Source organism: Jaculus jaculus, chromosome 2, assembly GCF_020740685.1.
Source record: "Jaculus jaculus isolate mJacJac1 chromosome 2, mJacJac1.mat.Y.cur, whole genome shotgun sequence".
Classification (NCBI taxonomy): Eukaryota; Metazoa; Chordata; class Mammalia; order Rodentia; family Dipodidae; genus Jaculus; species Jaculus jaculus.
The window spans coordinates 113,054,306-113,063,745 of NC_059103.1; positions in this window are offsets into that span (position 1 = coordinate 113,054,306).

The following is a 9,440-nucleotide window of genomic DNA, read 5'->3' on the forward strand; positions in this document are numbered from 1 at the left end:
ATGTTGATCTGCATTGTATTGTTGATTGTTTGACCAGCAGTATGAAGTCTGGAGAAGACAGATACACAAATATTGAATGACACAGCCAAATTCCACAGTGAGCATGCCATAGCTCATGGACAACAGCCTGTCTGTCTAGTGCCTGATGGTGTGCTTTTGTCCCCTCTGGTCATTTTCCCATCCTCCACAAGTCTAATTTACAAATAGGTACTAACATTATAGCCTTTGTCCACATGAAGTTCTAGCTGTCTGTGGACACCAACCATGCTCTTCTTTGCTTCCAGTGTCTTCAGACACCCCTTGAGCTCCATTCCCTATTACTACTGAGTCCTTGAATGCCAATCAGCGTGTTCAGACCAAAATAAAGAGCATCTCATTTTATATTAATTTTTGTAATAAACATAAAACCTATGAAATCCACACCATGAATCCGATGAAACACCATAACAGCAGCAAGGCAGCTATACTTTTATAATGATAGTCTTGGAGAGGACTTGGTAATTGCAAACAGACCATTCTGACATGTATAACAATTTGTTCTCTGTAATCATGAGGGAATGTACACCAAGGGCTAGAGCTTTAAGCCAGGAAGGAGTCTGTGTGAACAATTAAGGTAGGCAGCATGTAAGCCCAAATCTGAGTAGGCAAACATCCGGGAGCACATGGTGGCAAAAGCTCAAAGTCCATGCAAACAGTAAGTGCTAAAGAGATCCTTACAAATTGAATTAGCAGCCAGGTACCTGTAGCACAAGGGCCCAAAAGGGTCACCTACCAAGGGGTATATGACCACAGGAAGATGGACAGTTTCCTCTCTTTTATGGTTTGCTTTTGAAGTGTCCCTCAAAGGCTAATGTGTTGAAGGTTCCGGCCCCAGCTCAGTGCTCAGGGGTGGGGTCTTAGGAAGGTATCTGGATCATGATGGCTCTGACCTTATCAATATATTTAATCCATAATGGATTCCTAAACTTGATGGCTTTATTGAGATAGAAACTTGAGAAGGTGGGACCTATAGAGGTGGGGTAGTTTACTGAAAATGTGCCCTAGAAAGGTATTACTTGTCTCTGGCCTTTACCTTGTGGTCTCTGCTTCCTGACATCCATGAAGTAAGCAGTTTTTCTTCAACACATATTCCTAACCATGATGTGTTGCTTTACCAAAGGCTTTCAAATAATAAAGCCATGGAACCATGCAGTAAAGTCTCACAAGACACAAATAAAAATAAATGTTTTGTCTGTTAAGTAGTTTTTCTCAGCTATTTTGGCACAGCAGCAGCAGAAAGTTGACTAATAATCTTGCTCACCTTTACTATGAAGCTCTTAGAGTGATCCTAGACAGCTGTGTGGAGATTGAGTCCTGAGGGTAGAGGCCTGCTGTGACAGAAAGGCTTTCTGATCAGGGTGGGTACAGTGATCGTGTAGTATGTATGGACAAATGGTTTCGTGGCTACTGATCTTGAGACTAACCAATGAAAAACATTGTCAGTGAGGGTTACACTACCTGCCACCAAACTCCATTATCTGCCTATGCAAATGTAAACACAGTAACTTTGCACATCACATATTTTTTTGTGGTATATTCAATATCCACCCACAAAAACCTTTATTTAAAGTTGTTTGGAAACTATTTAGAGAGGCAAGCCTGAGAACTTAATCCCGGAAGTGATAAATATTATTTTATCCTCACTATGTACACATACATCAGTTATGAAAATTGGCAAGGTCTTGAAAGGAAATGTGAAGTGAATTTCCTTTTATGTCTGGACCTGCACAGGAGGCTTAAAAAAATGAGAAAAGGGTTGATTTTTATCAGTTACATTCTCTTCCTCTATGTGGACTATTGTTTATGTTGATGGGTTCTAGGAGGCTGGAAGCCAAGATGGACTGACTGCAAGTCTAGAGGAAGGCAGGAGTGAGCATGGACTAGCTCGCTGAAGGTGACTGCATGAACGTGCAGCTTCAGCATTCCATAGCAGGGCTTGCTCCAGCCCATGCAGATTTTAACTCAGATTTTGTTCTTTATCCTTTCCCTGGGTTCCTTTATCATAGCCAATTTTATTATTTTTCTCTGGAGTTATTAGAACAAAATGAAGACTGGTTCTTCATGTGTAATGTGTCATTCTTGATTCACAATGGTTAATATCTACCTGTTCTGCAGAACTCCTCTCCTGCCCTCTTCTCATGGAGACCAGCAGCATCAGTGTATCAGGCAGTTGTTATCCACTAACATTTTATTTTATCTGTTACTTTATGACACATTTCATGAATATAAACCCTAGTATAGTAAATGGGACATGAGAAGAGATGCTTGCTGTGTGGTCAGCCTGAAGAAAATGAGGGCAAGGCACTAAATGAAGGTGAAGCAATAAAAAGGACAACTTCAACTAAGAAAATGTCAAGATCTGATTGGATCCTGATCCTCTCCAGTGGGCAGTCTTCTCTGGAGAGTTTTTTCTTTCCTCAGATATCAAAGTGGAGTCATGTGTCTTTTTCACAAGGCCACTTCATTCATACATATATAATTTTTCTTTCAGCAAGTCTAATATAAGCTTCTTTAATCCAGTAACATTGAAATATTTATTCTGAGAGCCCCAAATGTTTCCACAGTCATGAGGGCACAAAGTCTGCTGTACACAATTGGCTCTCTAAGATTGTTGGCTGACTGTTGTCATGCATAAGCGCAACAGAGCCTGTGAACAGAAGTCAGGTTAGATCATTCTTATGACACCCCATGGGGAAGTCATGGGACCTACAAAGTTAACCCTTACTATTGAAGGTACCTAAATGTGGAAGCTCAGAAAAGTCAGTAGGAGTAGGTCAGTAACAGTTTTAGTCCATAACCCTCCAAAGTGAAGAAAGCAACAGGGAAAGGCCAGAGCTGAACATTTACTTTCTCCCTGGGAATTAAAAGTAGCCCTTCACCATTTGGAACAAGAAAAAGATCAGAGTTCAAGCTTTCTGGGTCAAGCAGTTGGATGATGGAAAAACGAGGGATGAGTGGACCACTCGCATGTTCTCACAGAATGGCCAGTGCAGGCTTGAGTAACACTGGACTCGATCAGACCACTGGGAATTTAGTGTAGCCAGAGCACCAAAGTTGAGTAATAAGAAGCAAGAGTGGATCCAAAATCCTGGAGGGAGTAAATAACAGATGCCGGAGTGGTGTAATTCCACTTGTGAGCATTTAACTGAATACTAAGTTTTGTTGGTGAAGGACATGTTTTGTGACAGCAACCTAGTCATTTTCCTAGTTTTTAAGATGGCATAGTTTCCTAGACTAGCTGCAAGTTAGGTTTTTATAAACCTTTTCTAGTTAAGATAGAAAATTATGTCTGTCTCCTGATAATAATGCAAAAAATTAAAACAAATCACAGCACTAAAATAGCCAGAATTACCATTCTTGCTTTTTAGGGGCAGTATTGAATAAAATAAAGGTTCTCTGAACCTACACTGCAATACTACAGCAGTCAACCTAATAACCTACAGGGCTACTCAATGACTACCAAACAGGTAGCATGAACAAAATAATGACTCATTCCTTTGTTGACAAAGGTAAAATATTTCATTATAATACTAAAAAGGAACTTAGTTTGAAACTTAATGCTTATTTCCTGGACATTTCCAATTAATATTTTCATCCCACAATTGATCATGGCCAATTGAACTAACAGAAAGTAAAATTAGATAAGGAAGGGACCATTGAATATATAGCATGTATTCAAAACTGCTTCACCACTAGGTCACTCCAATTGTATCACAAAATATATGGGAATCAAAAAGATATTCCACAAGGTAGGAAGGTAAAGATCATGGTTGTAACATGTTTGAAGTTTGCCAAGGAGGACATATTGTTTATAAGAGATACAGGCTGGAAATCTCACATTAACCAGGTTTCTTCCTGATAAGTCAGATTGATGATCAGTTTAAGGCTCAAGCTTTGTCTTCAGCTTTTTGTAAGAGCAAAGCCTAACTTAGCTTCTCTGTCCAACTTCTTTTCATATATCAAAGATATAGTTCATTATCTTAAAACAGAAGAAAACCAAATTACTATATACATTCATAACAAAAAATGCCACAGTAGATATTAAATCATAGGAAATTAATAAAAAAGAGAAGGATACAATGTCTATTATTCATATAAAAGTCAGTGATTCTTGGGCTGGAAGGATTGCTTAGCTGTTAAGGCATTTGCCTGCAAATCCAAAGGAGCCAGGTTAATTCCCCAGGTTAATTCCCCAGGACCCACATTATCCAGATGCACTAGTGGGGGTTACAGTGGCTAGAGGCCCTGGCATGCTCATTCTCTGTCTCTTCCTCTTTCTCTGTCAAATAAATAAATAAATAGTCAATGAATCTTTCTTAGAAAAGCCAACATTTAAAACACTGGTATCTTCATTAGTAAGGCCGTCCTATTTAGCTCTGAAGCATAGCAAAGTGCTTTGGCAATAGCCTCCCCAACCAATAGTTCACTGTAAGGTATAACCCAGTTCTGATATTAGCACCCATGGTTTTAGGATAGCCTTTCTTTACCCTCCTTATGGCCTTCTCCTCAGGTAATCTCCTCTTCCCCTTATTAAGGGTTATACCTTTTAGCTTGATATCTAGGGGTAAGGTATTATGGTACCGATTCATGTTAAAATTAGTTTTGTATAATTCTCCTCCCTCCCTCTCTTCCCCTATCTCCCTATAAGCCTTGCTTCCTGTGATTTCTGTCCCTTAAATTGCCTGTGAAGTAACCCCCTTCTTTTGTCCCTCCCTATTTCTGCTTTCTCATAGATTCATTTTAAACACTTGTCAGAACTCTTGATGCTTAAAATAACTTACATGCAAGTCAAGCTAATCCAAGTTAGGAATCACTTATGAGAGAGAATATGCAGTGTTTGTCTTTCTGTGCATGTGTGAGTTTCTATAGTATGATTTATTCCAAGTCTATCCACTTTCCTGCAAATTTCATTATTTTAGTTTTCCTTACCATTCAATAGAATTCTATTGTGTATATATACCACATCATTTCCCATTCAACCATTGATGGATATCTGAGCTGACTGCAGTTCCTTACTACTGTGAACAGAGCAGCGACAAACTTGGCTGAGCAAGTATCACTGTAGTAAAGAATAGTCTTTAAGGAGGGTCTATGGCCAGGAGTGGCATATCTAGGTAAAAAGATAGGTCTATTTTCAGTTATTTTTTTGAGGAGTCTCCATATTGATTTACATAGTGGTATACCAGTTTACATTCCCATCAGTAATGAATGAGAGTTCCTCTTTCCTTATATCCCTCCAATATTTATTATCATTTAATCTTTTAATACTGCCATTCTGACTGGAGTGACATGGAATCTCAAAGTCATTTTGATTTGCATTTCCCTGATTGCTAAAGATGTTGACCAACTCTTTAGGTGTTTAAGGGACATTTAATGTCTTCCTTTGAGAACTTTCTGTTCAGTTTCCTTCCACATTTTGTAGTGGATTGCTTGCATTTTAATGCTTAGTTTTTGGTTTTTTTTTTGTTTTTTTTTTTTTTTTTTAGTTCTGTGTAAATTCTAGATATTAACCCTCTTTCAGATGTATATGTAAATGGTGAGAACCTAATGATGAAGATAGCACAGGCTGCAGACAGAAGACATTGATAGATCATGCTGAACTTAAAAAATGCCAGCTCCCTTCTGGTTAGTCCGCACAGCACTTGGAAGTGCCATGTGAGCTGCTAGAAGATAAAGACTACCAACACTGTCAATGAGCAGGAGATCCTGCAAGCTATGAAATCTCACAGCCAGACAAGATATACACCACTGTCTAATAGTGAGTGGCACACAGCCTATGTGGGTAATCAACAGCTCTCTGATTAGATGAGAGACCTACTCAATGGGCAAGAACTCATACTTGGAACTAAAATCCAGGTCATAATCCTATGGATACATTATGTCAGTCCTAGACTCCAAAAACAAGATCCCACTAGTCTTTGGCCAAGAAGAGTGACTATACCCACAAAAGTACCTCTCAAAGAACTATGTTTACCCCCTTTAATCCATGCTGCTTAGTTGGAGAATCTGGCTTTTTGGATTTTTTAGATGGTAGCTAAATCCATTGCTGTAGTCAGCTCCACCTTGCTGCGATAAACATCCAGCCAGACACAGCTTATAGGTGCAATGAGTCTATTTCAGCTTACAGATCCAGAGGAGGTTCCATCAATGGTGGAAGAAGATGGCTCCCTTTCATACATTTAAGCAGAGAGAAACCATCAAACAGCCAGCACCACAAGCAAACAGGAACTGCCAGAACTCAAATCGCTTTCTCTATACAACTTTGGGCTGAAATAAGATCTGCCACTAAACCCACTTTAAGCCCATACCCCAGGATCTGCCCTCAGTGACACCTCCTCCACAAACCTGTTGAAGATTTAAGGAAGAAGCTTAACCTTAATCAAAAATACCTGAAGCTAGGTTCATTGTGGAAGAGATAGCAGAAAGAATGTAAAGACTCCTTACAATGTGCTCCTCCAGATACAAAATGGCGTGGATATCCATGACCTCACAGTGCCTGACACTACCTACACAAGACCATCATAATAGGAGGAAAAGATTACGATATCAAAATAAAAGAGAGACTGATTGAGAGGAGAAGGGGATGTGATAGAGAGTGGAGTTTCAAAGGGGAAAGGGAGGGAGGGAGGACATTACCATGGGATGTTGTTTACAATCATGGAAGTTGTTAATAAAAATAAATAAATAAATTTTAAAAATACCTGAGGCTATGGGGAGCATACATTCACATTCAACACCACAACCATGGAGAAACAAGACTCATTAGTAGGACAAGAAAAGATAGACAACTGCCTTGCATGGCCACCTTTCACATATCTGCAAGGGCCCAGGGGATATCACAGTGGAAGTGGCAATTTAAACCCAAGTGCTGCTTTCAATGCTATCCTGTCAATCTGCTCCAGGGAGGTGGTGATAGCCACTGAGGACACTCAGAATTCAGCAAAGCAGAGCTCTAGACATTGAAGAAAGCCTGACCTAGAAGTAGACTCATAGCCCACCCACCAAGGCTCAGGGAACATTGTGAAAGAGAGGAGGACAGACTGTAAGAGCCACAGGAGGGAAGTAGTATACTGAGGCATTGTCCTGTACTGCAGAGACTGATGGATGTACTCATAACTGCATGGCAAATAGCAACAACTCCACTGGGGAGGACCCTCAGTGGAACAGGAATAGGAAATGGGAGATATAAGAAGATAACATGAGAGGAATGGAACCAACACATTATTTTTTTCACACAGTAAAGTTCATAATTCATAAAAGTAAATAAAAAACACCATGATACTCCATTTCAAAGTTTATATTTTAATATATGGATAAATAGGGAAAGGAGGTATGTGTACACACCAGCACACAGAGTTCAAACGGAAAACAATTGTTTGTCCTGGACTCAGTTCTCTGCTGCAGCTCTAAGTCTTTGAGCCAAGTCAGCTCTGAATGTGTTTTTGTTATTTTGAACTTTTGGAATTTCTGCCACTAGCAATCAGTCACACCTGGATCCACTGCCGCTCAACTCTTCCTCCTCTGGGCTTTGTGCAATAACCAGTAACTACAATATATATGATGGTCCTTTCTAAGTGAAAAATCTATAGTATGTGGAAAGGGTCTCTGAAATCACCCATTGTGATTCTCTTTCCTTGGCAACCCCTGGCATGTAGAAAGACTAGCTCAGCAGTGGTGAGAAGGGAGGCTTTTGTCAGGCCAGCCATTCTCTATCATCCCCATTTATTTCCTTTACAGTGGGAAGGCCCCAGAATGCATCTTTAGCAAAGTGCTTCCCACATCCTGGAGACCAAAGGAACAGGACTTCTGAGCAAAGCTTTTTTCATGGGTCTCACAGGGTATATCTTATTCATCAGTTCTGGATGGAGCTGCTAACTGGGCTAAGAAAAATGGTGGAGTGTAGTGGTAGAATGTTCAATGCTGCAAATAAGTAGAAATATATTTACAAGAGTAGTATCCCAGTTTTCTCTTGGGTCTGTAAGTATCAATTATAGAATTAGAAGGATTCATTCAAAGTGTATGGATAGGATACCTTCTATCACCCAGTGTTCCTAGTAATGACCAATGCACCTCCCAGGGCTGTACAGGTAAGGGAGATGATCTGTTATCAATTTTCTTGGAATGCTTGAGATCATTGCCAGATTTCACAAATCCTCAGAAAGGGACCACCCCCAACCTGAAAGTTTGTATTATTTCCTTGAACACCTTGGTATAAATATTACTTAACACACAATATTTACTTGAATATTTCTTCCCCTGTAAGAAATTAGAACAGGTGAGCAAACACTTGTAAGGGAAATAGAAAGAGGAATATACAGACTAGAAAAAGTTAAAGAAAACCTATTTAAGGAACCTAACAAGGAAAAGAAGCTACAGGGCCTCAGTTAATGATTAGAACTAAAAGTAAAATAAAATAAATCTACTCATTTTTAGTGTATATTTTAATAGTAACATGATTTAAAAAGCAACATTATTTAATATATAATAATGGTAATGCTATTTAACAAAAATATACAAAATTGCACATACTATTACACTACAAGTAGTATAATACTGATACACTAAGAAATATTGTTTCACATAGATTCATGCTAAATGGTACTTTTATTATGAAAATACAGTAGTATTACAACATATTTATACTTAACAGTATTATCACATAACATTTTTGTAATATCGCATATATTCATATCAAAGGAAAAATCTTAGTATTACCTATAAGGAGTCATAAAACTGTCCCCCAAATGAATAAGATGTACAAGAGGCAGAGGGGAACCAAGCCCCAAGTACTCAGCAAATTGTCTGATGGCAAGCACCTGAGCACTGAATAAGATACCTCACTGAACTCAATGGGCAATTCCAATGGGGCCGAGCCCTAAGTACCTTTGTTGTTCTGGAAAAAACTACTCCTCTGCACCTTGGTGTTCCCACCTGACTACAGAATCAGAAACTCAAGAACTTTCTGGTTATAAAACTTTTCAGTAGCACAATTTTATTTCCAATGCCAGTTTTAATTGTGAAGTTATTTCTTAGTACACTGAGCCCTGGAGTTGAAAAGATTAGGCACATCTGAGTCCTGGTCCAGTGATATATCTCAATGGAAGAGTCCTGACAGCTGAAATTTCCAGAGTTATTTGCCACAAGTTACAGGTAGACAATATTAAAAACACCCCCACAGACATATGTAACATTGCCAAGGAGAAAGAAAATAAAATATAACTTTTATAGAAGCCACAAATTTGAAGAATAAGATAACAGGAAATAAAAGCTATTTTAAGAGAGAGATGAAGACATTGTGTGCCCGTGGAGTCTGCAGTATAGTAAAGCTATTCCTTGAGACCCCACTATAGTGTTTATTCCACACTCAGGGTTAGGAATACTGGCTCTATTTGAGTGATAAA